The sequence below is a fragment of the Perognathus longimembris genome, unplaced genomic scaffold, assembly GCF_023159225.1.
Source record: "Perognathus longimembris pacificus isolate PPM17 unplaced genomic scaffold, ASM2315922v1 HiC_scaffold_4831, whole genome shotgun sequence".
Classification (NCBI taxonomy): domain Eukaryota; kingdom Metazoa; phylum Chordata; class Mammalia; order Rodentia; family Heteromyidae; genus Perognathus; species Perognathus longimembris.
The window spans coordinates 26,873-43,554 of record NW_025960192.1 but is presented as its reverse complement, the minus strand read 5'-3'; positions in this window follow the sequence as shown (position 1 = coordinate 43,554).

The window sequence follows — 16,682 nt, the reverse complement described above, 5'->3', positions numbered from 1 at the left end:
ACTAGGCCATGTTCCCAGCCCCTTGCAATAATCTTAACATGGCAACTATTATAAGGTGTCTCTTGAGTCACTCTCATCAATTTTCAAATGTGTGGTTTTTAGGAATTCTCTGACATCTTCTCCAAATTGTATCCAGCACTAACTCTTGTGATTTCTACTTCTTAATTTTTCTTCAAATCACATTTTTTCTATTGTTACTGCTTTTTTTTCTTGCAGCCCAGACTCGGGATCCGAAACTGCCAACCATGTGTGCAGGATCAGGGTTGGGACCACGTGTCCGTGTGGCCTTCCAGCCTGTTTATATCGAAAACATCACAGTCAAACTTGCCACACGCAGGCGGCCAATGAGGATACAGCGCTTACAGAGCATGCTAGGCCGCATGCAGGTGGCCAATAGTGTTACTGCTTAATTGATACCATTCTCTTTTTTTTTGTGATAGAAATTTTTTCCTGGAATTTGCAACCAATTGAGAGATAGAAAAAGTGATACAAATGTAAGTTCTGGGGTCTGGACACTGTCTCTGAGCCACAACTCTATTTCCAATTGTTTTATGCTGGTTAATTGAACGGAAGAGTCTAATAGACTTCCATTTAGAATCTCGCTTCAAATCATGATCCTCAGCCCTGAGCCTCGTCAGGAGCTGGGATTACAGGTATGAGCTACAGAGTCACTGGCGCTCGGTGCCACTCAGGCATTTTTGAGTTCTGGCTAAGTGGCAGTAGAGTCGACAAGAAATTTAATTGGAGTTCAGTGGGATGCATTTATATGCTTTGTAGTTTCCAAGAAGATTCTCAGATGACTTCCCTTGTACAATCACACCAAGGTGAAAGCCAGGGTTTTACCCAAATATAAATATGGACTAGAGAGTCTACTCTGAGAGGTACATGTTGTGAAGGAAAAATCAGGTCTATACCCAGAAACTAGCTTGCAGGAAGTTCTATCATGAGATATTTGACAGAATATATGGCTCTCTCCTCACTAAACCATACATGGGATATGCTCAGTAATATACCATAGAACTATGACTCTGCTATACATTGATGGGAATTGCATGAAATTGAATTTATCAGAATTCCTGTCTAAAGTATATAAACCTGTACCAGCATTATACACTGTTATAATTATTAACTTATAAAAAGGCTATGCAATAGGAAAATTGAACTACTTTCTTATTGTCTTTACATAAAATATAAAGCACCTGAGCTACCATGAATTATTGAGTGTCTAGCTCAAAATCACTCATGAGACTTGTGGGTTGGCAGCATTTTCTGACTCCTTCAAATTCCATTTGCATCCTAGGCCAGAGGACATGATGGAGGGATAAACTTTGGATCCATCTAGTATGTCTACAGGGACCTCATGCCATCCTGTAGTGTCAAGATAGCACCAGGGCATGTGTGCTTCAAAGCAGACTGTAGACTGCCTAACCAAAGCTCACTAGAAACAGCCACTGAAGCACCGCCTCAGAAATACATTCTCCTAAGGAGCCTCTCATAGAGTCCTTGCCCAATGAAGCACACGACTCACAACCAAAAGGTCAATGAAAAGATTTTTAACTGAGAAGAAGAGATGGACACCAGGAGACTAGAGCTTTTTGCTTTTTGCAAATTTTTAAATTTGTAAAAATGCAGAATGATTTAATTGCCTCTGTCTGAAATAAATAGATGGGTCATTCTTTCTATGTCATCCGGGTTCTCTGCTTCAGATAGAGTGCAACTTGGGCAGGTGAAAGAAGATGGGAGACACAGTGGGACAAAGAAACAAAGCCCGAGCTTTACTCACAGGCCCCTGTTCACCAGCATCCTGTCCTGCAGCGTTGTGCATTTATGTTTCCCTAGCCCAAAGTGGCACCTGGTCATATATGCTTTAAGACTCCCTGTGGTAGCACATCTGTACATGGTTTCAAAGTTTTATGAATATGCTGAACCACAGTCTCTGGGGCACATCACCTGAGCTCTCTGGAAGTTTCAACGAGGAAGCTTGACTTCATCCTTTCCCGCTTCTCATGGCTTTGTTAAATCCACAGTCCAAATTTCTCTTATGAAAAGATTCTTCCCAAATGAGTTGTCGATTTGGGCCGTCTGCTGTGATAGCCAACCTAAAGAGGTTGGCACTCAGATGATGTCTTTCTCTCCAATCTGAAACCTATGCTAGAATCTTTGACAACACGAAATACTGGGTTCTTGGAAAGGATTCCTTCTTAGCTCTCCTTCCTGGGACAAGGACTGTTTGTTTCCTCACATAAGTAAGGCAAGAGCTGTAAAAACATTGTTTCTTGCTAACACACCGAGCTCAGATGAGTTACATCAGAAGCAACATCTCAAAGGGCCTCCTGGGGCGACTGCTTCCGGCAGACAGGCTGCAGCTTTGGCTACTGAGGGACCCACAACTCTGCCTCCTGAAGCCCTACAGCAGACACTACTCACACTCCGACATTGGGAAGGCTTTCACCTTTATTCTCTAGATCTCTAAGGTTTTTTTTTTTTTTTTTTTTTTTCTAGACTGTTTTACAATCCAGATGGAAAGACGTTTGGGGGTCCTGATTGTTTGTTATGTTGTGGTTGATATTTTGTTTTGTTTCTAAAGAGGCCCTCCTCATCCTCAGAGGTGAAAGTCCAGGAGTATTATTAATATTAGCCTTAGGAGTCCCTTCACATCATGGTCGCGGGGCAAGGGGCGTTTCTTCCTGTCTACCACTTGGCAGAGGCTGGTGTTTCTGGTATGTGCATGGCATAGTGAGCATCGCTCCCATAGCATGCTGAAGTCCTGAGCTCAGTGAATGACTGTCCTGTTTAGGAAGTTGGGTCCACACACCTAGCTTCCTAGGGATAGGATGGGTCATTCTTTCATTTCTAGGATCACCCGACTCTGTCATTGAAGTTTCTGAGTCTGGTTTCCTCTTTTTTTTTTTTTTTTTTTTGGCCAGTCCTGGGCCTTGGACTCAGGGCCTGAGCACTGTCCCTGGCTTCTTCCCGCTCAAGGCTAGCACTCCGCCACTTGAGCCACAGCGCCGCTTCTGGCCGTTTTCTGTATATGTGGTGCTGGGGAATCGAACCTAGGGCCTCGTGTATCCGAGGCAGGCACTCTTGCCACTAGGCTATATCCCCAGCCCACTGGTTTCCTCTTTTATAGGAAACAACAATATGTCAACCACATATTGTTCATGACAGGTCATAAAATGTCCAAGGATTTTTATAGTAGGATATTTCTTCACTGATTCAGTATCTGCTATTGAAGTAAGGATGCTGAATCTAATGCCATTTTGGCCACGTGGTGGATGGTAGGGTATTGGGTTTAATGGGCACCATTTTGTCTTCATGGTGGAGACTGGGAAGTCCCACCTCCCAGGTGATGGGCATGCCTGAATTCCTAGAGGCAAAGGTGGGACTTTAACCTGCCAGTCTTTGGTCCTGAACTCTCAAGATGTCTGTGATCCTGTGTCCTGACCTGACCCTCTTTAGGCCTAGACCTGCTCAGATGCCATTACTCTATGCCATGTATCTCCTGTCTGCTTGTGTCCTGTCTCCTGGCTTCCCTCCTGGTCAACATAGCATCTCATTTCAGCTCTCCATTGGAGCTGATCTGGTTTGTTGGTGTTGTTTTCTGCTCTTTCTTTTCTCTCCTGCTTTCATGACTCAGTTTTCTAACAGAGTTAAGTCAATATTCTGTGGGCTGCAGGTCTTTGTAACAATAGTCCACCTGCAGATGCCAGCTTTTTATTAAAGACTCCCAGTTCGACCTCTCAAAATGTGGCTTCTCTGTATCTTGCTGACTTGATTCACTTTACAACACTATACCCCTCTTCCTTTGGGGGAAGCCCAGACTAGTTTCTAAACATTAAATGTACTGTCTTTATTTGCTTTTTATTTTCTAATATTTAATTTGATAAATTTATTTATTTTGGTTGGTTGGTTGCCTTTTTTTTTTTTTTTTTTTTTTTTTGCCAGTCCTGGGCCTTGGACTCAGGGCCTGAGCACTGTCCCTGGCTTCTTTTTGCTCAAGGCTAGCACTCTACCACTTGAGCCACAGCACCACTTCTGGCCATTTTCTGTATATGTGGTGCTGGGGAATCGAACCCAGGGCCGCATGTATACAAGGCAAGCTCTCTTGCCACTAGGCCATATCCCCAGCCCCGGTTGGTTGCCTTTTTGAAATGGAGTTCCACTGTGTTGGTCAAGCTGGTCTTGAATAACTCATACTCCCAAGTAGCTGGAACTACAGACGTGTGACACTTTTGCCTGGCTTAATTTACCTCTTCAGTTGGTCTTTTTCTCTGTTAAAACCCTGCTTGTCAAACTGAGTGCCTTCTTTCCTTTTTAGTTTCTCCTTGTTTTTTACTTTTTAGATCTTCCCTCAAAACGTCCTGTATAAACAAAATTCTTCTTAGGTAGGTGATTCCAACAGGAGATAGACTCCCATTAGATCAGTGTCTAAGCCAGGACTGAACTTGCTCTGTTGTTTTCCAACTGGATCTACTTTAAATGCATGTCTTCCTGTTTGCGCCTCAAAGGTCCAGACTCCAGTGACATATGTGATAACTGTATCCCTGCACTGATTTCCCTGGTCTTCCTCTATGTATATGACCAAATTTAAAATCACTTGTAATTTCTGCATCAATGTTTAAGAGGATGATTCTAGTAACATAGCCAGGAAGATTGGTTATGAAGTTGATATATGACTTCTGGTGGAGGTGGTGGTGGTGGTGGTGGTGGTGGTGTGTGTGTGTGTGTGTGTGTGTGTGTGTGTGTGTGTGTGTGTAGTTATGCATGTGTATTGGAGGTGGGAACAATTCTTTTTTATTAATTAAATTTAGGGTTGACAGGTGTTGTACAAAAGAGGTACAGTTACATAATGAGGCAGTGAGTGAATACATACCTTGTGATATCTTACACCCTCGATCAGGTAGGCATATATACAATACCCAGTGTACCAGAATCATATACAGTAAGCACGTGGCATACACCTAAGGAAATTTACCTAGAACTTTAAATGTAACGTCAACAATAGAGTCCTCCTGTGTCCTTCTCTTGGAGTTATTTTTGCTTATCCCTGTTTTATATGATCATATGTACATAGCTGTTGAGCTATTGTGATCCACTGATAGGTCTATTTTAGACCTTTTTATGTTTAGTAGTTGTTTGGTTTTAGATACATAATGTAAGGTCGCTGACCCAAACCTGTGGAAATACCATTTGATAAGAAGTTTTGTGTTTTGCACACCTGGTCTCTACTTCCCTCCCCCACACTCCCTAACAGTCATATATCAAGGAGACCATGCCCCTTCGTTCTCTGTGTTCTAGGCTTGTCTTGCTCAACATTATTTGTTCAAGTTCTGACCATTTCCTTATGATACCAATATTTTATCATTTCTAATCGCTATGTAGTATTCCACTGTGTATAGGTACCACATTTTTTTGATCCATTCATCTGTAGAGGGGTATCTGGGTTGTTTCTGGCTATTGTGAGTTGTTCAAGGGAAAACATGGATGTGCAGATGTCTTTTTGATATCCTGAGACCTGTTGTTCAGGATAGATCCCTAGGATTGGTATGGCTGGGCCATAGGGTATGTCGATGCTGAGCTTTTTGAGGAATCTCCATACCGTTCTCCAAAGTGGTTGTGTTAATTTGCACTCAGTGGGAACAATTCTAGAAGAAAAACATGTTGTGAAATTGGCAGAGGCTCCTAAAAGTTGTCCACTTAGAAAGGAATTTTCCATATTGCCATATGAAAAGGGATTTCTATGAAGAAAACCTGGTTGAGAAGAGAGGAATTAGAAGATTCCATGGTGAGACATTTAGAAAAAAACAGACTATGATCTACAAGACAACTGGCTTAGTCCCTTGAAAATGATGTCAAAAGACTGCCTTACAACAAAAGAGTTTCAAGACAAAACTAAATACAATGGGTGAATTATAATTAGATTAGAATTCAAAAGAAAAATGTCTATCCAAACGAAAACATTTAAATGTAGCCTCAGTATGTCAGGATATTAGGGAAATTTTATTGTTAAGTTTTATGTGATAACGCTTTGTAGTTATATAAAACTGTCTTAGGAGATGCATGTTCTAAGATTCAGAGGTGATATGTACTCAAAGATCTTTATTCTGCAGCTAATATTCAGTTTGCAACCATTACCAACACATATATAAAAGCAAATATGACAAAATGTTAACATCTATTGAATTATAGTGATGAGTATGTGGGAGTTCTTTTGTATTTTCCTTTTAGTGTTTCTGTATATGTTATAATACAAATATTAAAAGGGAGAACAGTCTTTTTAACCTAATGTTCCAAATACTTCACTATAAACTCCCTTCCTCCCCCCACCCCATAATAATAGTCATACCAAGGCATCTGCTGCTTCATGGAGCATAGTCTGGAACATTCTTATTTACAGCAAAAATTCTTAGCAACTGCATTTTAAAAGAACACAATAATGATAAACATACAGCAATGATGTGATCAGTAAAATATAAAAATCTTTTAAGATTTCAAAACTCACTTTAAGGGTTGGTCTGGGAGACACGTGGGAGAATGATGAAAGGGGTAACTTCAATCTAGGTGTGTTGTACTCATAAACTGACACGTCACACTAAAACCCCTTTGTACAAACACATACTAGTAATAAGATCAATAATAAAAACCTCATATTAACACTCCATCTCAATATCAGAGAAAGAGCCAGGTTAGTACTCAGTTATCAGGATCATGAAGGCTGTAGCTTGCTTAATGATTCCTGAAGGTCTTATTATGTGTTACTCAAATCTTATTTCTTCCTGTAACTTCAGCATGATGATTCAGGCCATGTTTTCACTCCTCTGTGCGTTTCTGTGCTTAGAAACTAGGTGAAATAAAAAAATAAACCACTTTTATCGCTTTCAGGAAAAGTACCAACAACAATGTACACTTCATGAAAGGGACAAGTGATTAAGGTGAATAAATTTGCCTATAACCTGAATCCACAACATACATGAATACATATTATGTATAATAAATTCCTTAATTGGAGATTTGGAGGCATGGAGTTGACTTTGGTGTCAAACATTTTCTCTTCTGGGAAAAGAAAGCAAACTTCCTTTCTCCAGTTCTCCTTCTATGTGGCCCAGAAAGGCCATGTAAGCTTCCCAGCTTATCAGAAAACAAACAAACAAACAAACAACAAACAAAAATGTGCACATAACCCAGCTCTGACAAAGCACCCAATTCTGCATGTTTGGTCCTGGGGTTTTTGCTAAAGTTATTATTTCCTTTGACTTCATTAACCTGACAGAATCTGTTGTTGAAAGGCTCTTTGTTATCATGGAGGCTAAAACTGAGCAATGAAAGACAGTGAGTTGGTACATGACAAGAGACGAATTCCTCATGACATACTTTGTGCAATGAGATCCAGTTTTACATGAAACTATTTTATGCTCTTGGACTTTATTTATTTATTTTTCACTCATTCATTCATTTTGTGCCAGTACTGGCTTTTTCCTACATGGCTGGACCTCTACCATTTGAGCCATGCCTCCATGCCCACCTTTTTGCTGGCTATTAAGAGGTAAGGATCTGGAAGGCTGAGACCAGAGAATGAAGAGTTCTCAGCCAGCCTAAGTTCCTAGTGGGAACCCTGTCTTACAAAAACAGTAACGTGGGCTGGGAATATGGCCTAGTGGCAAGAGTGCTTGCCTCTGATAAATGAAGCCCTGGGTTCAATTCCCCAGCACCACATATATAGAAAATGGCCAGAAGTGGCGCTGTGGCTCAAGTGGCAGAGTGCTAGTCTTGAGCAAAAAGCCAGGGACAGTGCTCCGGCCAAGAGTCCAAGCCCCAGGACTGGCCAAAAAAAACACACAAACAAAGAAACAAAAAAACCAGTAACGTAACATAATGTGATTTAACATATCAATTCCAATATTCTTTGTTACTTAGAGGAAAAAAGCACTGGTTTGTGAATAGTTAAAACACTAGTGAAAGCAGTAATAAAACTTAAGTAATAAAATTTTAAGACAGCAACTTCCTCATTGTTTGTAAGAAATCACAGAATTAAGACTACTTATTAATTAATATGACCCTTTTGGGAAAGACTCAGTTTCCATTATTATGTCCAGCATTATAGTCTTCACAGAATATTACAGCCATTTACAAGATTAAAGGTATTTTTCTTTTTACACTTCACGTTATAAATGTAAGCTATAATCAGTGTTTATTCAATACCATAAACTTGGCCCTAAAAATGATTTTATCACAGAATTAAATTAACTGCTCCTGAGTAAGTGACCATCTAGGGAACAATCTCCTTTAATCCCCTGCAAAAATGATTATGATGATATAGGAGAAATCAAGCCTCCTGGACACAATATCTATTTTCTAATACCTGTCAGAATTATACCCAGAAATTCCATAGATAGTTTACTAAAATCTTAAGGAAACACCATGGTGGGCCAAACATTGAAGTGATTCAGACTCCCCGACCCTTCTGCACGTGAGATATCTTACCTATCTCTATTTTTCTTTTCTAAAGATGAAGTTCCCTTATTCACATAAGCCCTGGAATATTGTTCCTTACCAGTACCCTCCAGCCTAACCACTGCAGCCATTGGGGGAGTACATGCTTCCTCACTTATAGAGAAGAAGGGAAGGAGGGAAGGAAAAAGGGAGGAAGAATGAGGACGATGAATTAATGGGGATACACATACACCGCTCTCCTGGTTCTTCCTTTCTTTTTGTCCTCCTAAACTCTGTGTACTTTCATTGACTTTAGCTGATTGAATGACCATCCTAAGCAAAAGACTTGGTAGTAAGAGGGATAGGCTTAGGCTCATGAAGTCTCATGCTGGGATAGTATAGACCTGATTTCATTGATGAGAAAACTGTGATTCAAAAATATTCAGTTAAGTTAAAGGAATGACTTGGTAGTACAGTGCTTGCTAAACATACTCAAGAGCCTGTGTCCAATTCTTAGCATATAAACAATCAGTAATGTTCCTAAAGCTAGCCAGCTAAGTTGAAAGTCAACTTTGAAACTTTAGACACTGAATAATTTCTTTCTTTTTTTTTTTTTTACTGCCTGTCTCCAATTCAACAAAGCATTTATATAAATAATTTTTCTACTAATATATTCCCTGTGATCAAGTCAGTATGCTTTCAGGAGTGAAATTAATCTTTTCAAATATTCAAACATTCCATGTGTCCTAGGAAGTAACTTAAAAAATTTAAACCTATCTTTTTGTCCACAAATGAGATATATTATTCCATTTTAATATATAATTTATAGATATTCACTAGTTATAGTTTATCTACTTTTACATCTGGCTGTGCTTTTGCATTATTTCCATTTCAAATTATATCATAGGTTATATCCTTATTTTAGCTCCATATTACTTTCTGAGATATAGAATTCTTTGTGTTTAGTCTGTAAAGGGCTGTTAAAATCAGGACTGCTGTGTTGCTTGACTCTGGTGAGGATGTTCAAATCTTCTGTACGAATGGTTTCCCGTAGTATTCTGCAGTTCAGGCCTATGTACAGTGGCTTGGTGGAAATCTTACAGTGAGTGTTCAGAGGTGTTACTATTTTAATTTTAGAGCTCAACCTAATTGTTCCCAAACACCAAGTATGTGGACCTAATTTCTCCTCTAGTAATTTCCTATTTTGGTGATGCTTCGAGAAGAGGGTATCAAGCCAGGTATGGGTTGCTTAGGTCTGTAATCCTGGCTGTGCAAGAGGCTGAAATCTGAAGATGCTTGTTCAAAACCAGCCTGGGCAGAAAAGTACTAAAGACTCTTAGCTCCAATTAGCAAGCAAAATGCTGGATGAATGACATGGCTCAAGTACTAGAGTGTCAGGCATGAGTGAAAAAAACTGAGAGTTCAAGCTCCAATACCGAGAGAGAGAGAGAGACAGACAGACAGACAGACAGACAGACAGACAGACAGAGACAGAGAGGAGAGAGACGGAAGGAAGGAAGGGACGGAGGAAAGAATGGAAATAAGGAAAGGTGAAGAAAGGAAAGAAGAAAAGAAAGGGAAACAAGGAAGGGAAAGAGAGACAGAAAGAAAGGAAAGGGAAATTTAAGGTGACACTTATTTACTTTTGTGGTGTGTTGAGAATACTATATTGTTTGTACCAAGTGTCTAAATTTGAAAGGCAAAGTCTCCTTCATTGAAACACAATTAAGTTTCTTATCTATCTTTAAGAATGTAGATTGAAACACAAATAAGTCTCTTATCTGTCTATAGGAATGTAGATTCAAACAAGATGGCGATTTCAAAGAATATTTCAAGTTTATTAACCTACAAGTCTTCCATGGATGGTAACAAAGTCACTTAGACCCTACTTAAAATTTTAGATTTAAATAAAATTAGAGGAAAGTCTTTACTTATAGGAGAGAAATATTTCAATATAAATGGTGTCTAACTACATAGTTGATGAAATCTAGGGAAAGTCAGTTTAATAGGATTTTAAAGTAATTTCCTTTGTTGGTATAATGCATTTCCAACAGAGTTGGGGAATTTTCAAACATTGTAGCTGATAAACAGCTACAATTAATGAAAACCAACTGCCTTAACATTTCTGCGATTATTTAAAGGCATAGAGACTCACTTTTTATCCTCCACTCCATATCCTCATTTCCTTGTTCCAGCTAAACATGATGGTCTCATTTTCCTTGCAATGATGCTTCTAGATACATTGAGGAGCCATGTAGGACTGTCTGCTGGGGGCTTCTGAGGAATGTGTCCTCATACTTATAAGGAGAGGGGGGAAAAGTCATTATTTCTGGTCATGGTTATGTTTGAATGTGATTCCTGGAACTGCAACAGTCATTTTGTTGCCTTCAGGTTCAATTCCATGGCTCAGGACGGTGGAGTAGAAAGAGGAAAAAAGGAGAATCTGATGTCATCTATGGAAGACATAGAAACAAAACCAATGATATATAACACATATTGCACACATATGTGTATATTATACACATATAAATGCATGTTATATATTACATGTTATGTACATATAATATATTATGGGCATTGGCGCAGGTGCTTATGGAGGGTGAGAAGTCCCCAATATATCATGTGGTAGATGGGGAACCAAGAAAGCTTTGGTGTCATTGAGTGCAGGTGCAAATGGCTGAGAATCAGGAATGGTTATGGAATTGCTACTGGAGTAAGTCCTAGGATCTGCACACTCTGAATGCGAACTCTATGACTGTTCAAGGGTAGGGGAAGATAGATATCTCAGTTTAAGAAAGGATAGTAATTCCCTGTTCTATTTGGTCTTGCCCTCACAAATTTGATGATATCTAACATCATTGGTGAGGAGGAATTTTTTTTAATACTCAGTTTACTGGTCCAAAAGTTAATACTTTCTGGAAAAATCCTCAAAGGCACACTCACAAATAATGTTTTACAGCTCTTTAGGCATCAGTTGAGGTCAAAAGGTAAAATTAATCATTGCAGTCTTGTATTATGAAGTTGAGCTACTCAATAAACCAACTAACCAACTAACTAAACCTGGATTATGTTTATCAGTGGACTTCTGAGATGAGATTAAAAAAATTAAGTCCGCTGAATTTACTCTCTGACAAGGTTCTCAACTGAAGACAGAAGGCAAATGTAACTCAGTTAGCTGGAATTTATTATTCCTCTTGAGAGCATTTTAAGTGGCACAACATTACAAATTATACTTAGAAACTTCTCTGAACTTCTATCTTAATCTCTGCCTCTTAGTATCCTGCCCTTCCAATTCCTTGGTCCATTGTGTCATTCACATCACATCCCAACTCAGATTTGATCATGCCACAACTCTGATTAATTTCTTCAAAGGTTATTGTTGTTGTTTTTCACTTTTTTAGTCTGAATCACAGAACTTTGTTCATTAGAAACAGGGTGGATCTTATTGGCATCTAATTCCATCATGTCAGGACACACGGATTCCCTAATACTAGACATTTCAGCTAGCGTTATTAATTGCTTGGGGAGTCTATGTTCTGTCTCTCCTGTGCTTCACAAAGGCTGTTCTCATTTCCTGGCACCCTTCCCTACCTAATGATTATTCCCAACTCCGCCTTCAATATGGAGCCTGTTTTGCTGAATCCAATGCCAAGTTTTCCAAGGTTGTCAGATGCTCCTTTACAGTGCTCCCAGCACCTCCAGAGTGAACCCCCTGCTAACGCATGAGGCACTTCAGTATAGCTGTCACACTGTCTCCCACATCTGACTATATTGGCTTAAAGGAAGATATGTGTTTTATTCATCTTAGCATTTCTAATGCCACCCAATACAAAGTAAATAACAAGTGTTTATTAATGAACATTAAGATAATGATAGATTTGGGTTTGTGAAGACACTTCTACTCTAATGGGGTGACCTACTTCAGGTATTACATAAAAATAATATCTTCTTCAAGGTAGAGAGGAACAAAGAGAGGGAGGAAAATCTATAACTTAGTAACATCCATTGTCAACATTCTAAAGAGGCTGGCATGGTGGTACATGTCTGTAACCCTAGAGTTTTTGTTGGTATTGAGGTTCAAGGCCAGTCCAAGGCAAAAAAGTTAAACACTTTCTCTATCAATAGACAGAGTGTGGTAGCATGCAGCTATTATTCCAGCTACGCATGAGGCATATGTATAAGACTTACTCCTGGCAAAAAACAGGTTGCAAGACAACTAGAGCAAAAAGAGATGGAGGCATGGTTCAATTTGTAGAGTATCTACATAGCAAGCACAAGGCCCTGAGTTCAAATCCCAGTACTTCTAAACAAACAAGCAAAAGTTTCTGGAGGAAGAGAAGAGATTTCCAAGACCTGATTTTGCAACCTACCAGTAGTACGCTCTGTAAGAGCGGCCAGTCCCTAGGCAGCATGAAACACAGTTGGACTTAGCAAAAAGCCTGTGTGCGAAGTCCAGTGCTTTCTGTTTCAATTTTTTTTTCCTAGATCAGTGAGACCCAGAGGCTGGCAAGAAAAATATACATGGTTGCTTTAAATAGACTGTCATGCAGCAGAATGAACACAGCAAAGGTTAAGAATCAAGCATCCATTTAGAGAGAAGAACTGATCTCCTCATGGGGGCAAGGGTGGCCTGCCCTTGCCTAGTTCCCCTGGAGGGCATTTGGAAGCAGCTTTCATGAATAAATGACCCATTGACCAGAACAGTCCTGTAGCATTATCTCCCCCATCCCCTAGCAGCTTTCTTTTTGTGCCATTGTGAGATCCATCTGAGGCAAGAGGGTGTGGAGATGATGTCAAATTCACTGAGAGCTGATGCAAAGGTACATTCTCGCTGAGCAAAGACCATACAAATGTCTTTGGTCGTTGTTGGATTGAACAGGTGGAATGAATACATCTCCCTCCACTGGCTGTCTTCATCTCCACTATTTCTTGGCTAGATGGGTCAGCATGCCTGGGAAAGAGTGTGCCAACCCTGATGGGTTCAACTGCCTGGTTAGTACAGAAGAGGAAAAAGCTGTGTCCCATGTTGCTGTTGGCCAAACTGGTGAATATGTATATATACATATACACACACATATATACATACATACAAATCCATACGCACTGGAGGAAAGTAAGGCACACATCACACTAAATGAAGATTTCTGTTGCTCTTTTATCTCACTTATACCTCACACAACCAAACATACAACAATTATGTGTTGTGTGCCTACTATTAGTCAGGTGTTATTGGGTGTGTTAGGGGATATATTATTGGAGAAAATAGCCCTCAGAGAGTGCTGGCTCTTTAAATCAGCTTCAAGCAATCGTTTCCCCTTTCAGAATCTTTGTCTTGTATTTGTTTTGAAACATAACTACATCTATGGGCTCTGAGGTAAAGGATATGGCCGACTCCCTGGAATTATTCATCAGTGCTGTCACTTCTCTCTAGAACAAAGGCATGTTAAGAGGAAGTAGTGAATCAAATTTGTTTCTTTGTTTTCAGCAATCCACACTGATAGGCATTGGATCTTTTTTTTTTTTTAAACAGGAGTTCCATGGACCCATGCAGAATTCAGTCATTTCAGCTTCCTTTTTCCTGCAAAACTCCGCAAGACTCCCTCGGGCACAATGAGCCCTGTCCATATGCAAACACAGCTCTTTGCTTCTGGTTTGGTGAGGACTTTCACTGACGCTGTGTTTGGACACACTACTCTATTTGGACACCGACATTTAGAAGCTAGTCTGAACAAAGGAAACTTTTCCTATAAAACTCAGCCAGCCATGTCTGAAAGGGACTAAGGGGAGCCTTTATTGCCCCCACCCCCAAGTCCCAGCCTCTATTGAAATGGAAGCTAGACTGGAAATAACAGCCACAGCAATTTTCCTCTGAGAGAAAACACATACCAATAAAAATCACAACACTGATTCCCGTGCACAGGTACTGTCCTTAGTTTAATTACGTTGTTTCGAGACATAAAAATATGCATAAATGTATATGTAAATATTTTCATAAAACTAAAACTTAACAGTGGTGGTTTGGGGGGAGATGGAATTCTTTACTTTCATATTTCCAAGTTGTCCCCTCCCTCCTCCCCGCTCCCCAACTATTACAAGTACTGCATGCTAAACCATTGCTCCACTGGAGCTCCTTCCAGCATTATATGCAAGTATTAAAGAGAAAAACACCACCACAACCCAGAGTCCTCACATTTGTGTTTGGAGATGAAACGTAGATGTGTCCGACAGATTCATTAGGCTTTTCTGGAAGCTCATATTGTGATGCATACCTGTAGTCCCAGCTACTTTGGAGGATGAGGTAAGACCCTTTTTATGTTTTTTGTTTAATTTAATTAAAAAAATTTTTTTTGGCCACTTCTGGGCCTTGCATTCAGGGCCTGAGCACTGTCCCTGGATTCTTTTTCTCAAGGCTAGCACTCTACCACTTGGGCCACAGTACCACATCTGGCTTTTTCTATATATGTGATGCTGAGGAATTGAACTCAAGGCTTCATGTATGCGAAGCAAGCACCCTATTATTGGGCCATATTCCAAGCCCTGGGCATCTATTTTTTTGTTCTGATTTGATTGGAACATTGATAAAGACTTTGGATAATTCTTGGTCTTCTTTATGGCCTGGAGGATGTTGGATTTGTTTTGAACTCAGACCTCACCCCTGCTAAGTAACACACCGCTAGGCCTCTTTTGTGCTGATCCTGTTTGAGCTAGGGACTCATTTCCTGCTAAAGTCCCTATTTGATGCTTTCTATCAAAGCTAGGAAAACAGGTATACACTATGCCTAGCTTCCTCTACTGAGACAGAGTTTCAAAGACTTTCTTCCTGGGCTGCTCTAGAACTTGAGTCCTCCCAATCTCAACCTGCTATATATCTAGGAGTTATGCATCACTGACTGTTTGGGAAGGAGTCTTGTGAAATTTTCTTCTCTAGCTTGCCTCTAACCATAGTCCTCACAATTTCAGACTCCTAAGTAGCCAGGATTACATGCATATGCTCCTGACATCCAGCTAAGATGTATGTGTTCTGACTTGTGAAGTCAGTCCGTCTTAAAATGTACTTTTCTAAAAACATAGCTGAAGATATTTGGGATACCCAGTGGACTGTAGGCTTTATTTCCAAATGCACTAACCAAAGACTATCCTTGACTAGGAACCAACCATTTCTGGCACCTAATGGTTAGAACAAATTTTGAAACTTTCCCATAATGGAGGCACCTTGGAGAAATAACAAAATCTGCACTGGGAATATGGCCTAGTGGCAAGAGTGCTTGCCTCTTATACCTGAGGTCCCTGGGCTCAATTCCTAAGCACCACATATATAGAAAACGGCCAGAAGTGGTGCTGTGGCTCAAGTGGCAGAGTGCTAGCCTTGAGCAAAAAGAAGCCAGGGACAGTGCTCAGGCCCTGAGGCCAAGACCCAGGATTGGAAAAAATTAAAAAAAAGAAAGAAAGAAAGAAAGAAAGAAAGAAAGAAAGAAAGAAAGAAAGAAAGAAAGAAAGAAAGAAAAGAAAGAAAGAAAGAACAAAATCCTTTCTACAAGCATGGAGCCCTGTCATGCAGGCATAGAAGCGCCTTTGATTATTCTTTGCCCTTTGACCACCAGGTGGCTCCCACCACAAACACAGCTAGAAGAAGCCCTATGCAGCTGAGTTGTGCAACTGAAGTGTCAGCCAGACACCCTAGCAGAAACCATCAACACATACCTCTCTTTAGGTTCACTGCTTTCATGCATTGAAAATTGCTGAAATGAGTTTCACACAAGTCATGAGCCCTGTAATAAAATTTTTTTTAGTAGTTCCAAAAGGAAAATTCCTTCGTTCCTTTAACTACTGTCCGTGTTAAGAACCAGCTTATCAGTTTTGCTTAATAAAAATGAGAGCAGTATTTTCTTTGTGAAAGATAAATGTGTGGGTTTTTTTGGTTTGTTTGTTTTGCTTTGTCCTGGGGTTTGATCTCAGGGCGCTGGGTACTATCCTTGAACTTCAGGTTAGTGCTCTACCACTTGAGCCAGGTCTGGCTTTTTCCGATTAGTTTACTGGGGATAAGAGTCACATGGACTTTCCTGCATGGGCAGACTTTGAACCATGATCCTCAGATCTCAGCCTCCTGAGTAGCTTCAATTATAGGAGTCAGCTATCAGCACCTGGTAAAACTAGGCTTCTTAATCATCCTCTCATTAAAATATTTGAAGTTGCTAATTTTAAATTTTATCTTGCTAATCAGGAAAAATTACTCAGGAAGGCAACATGGC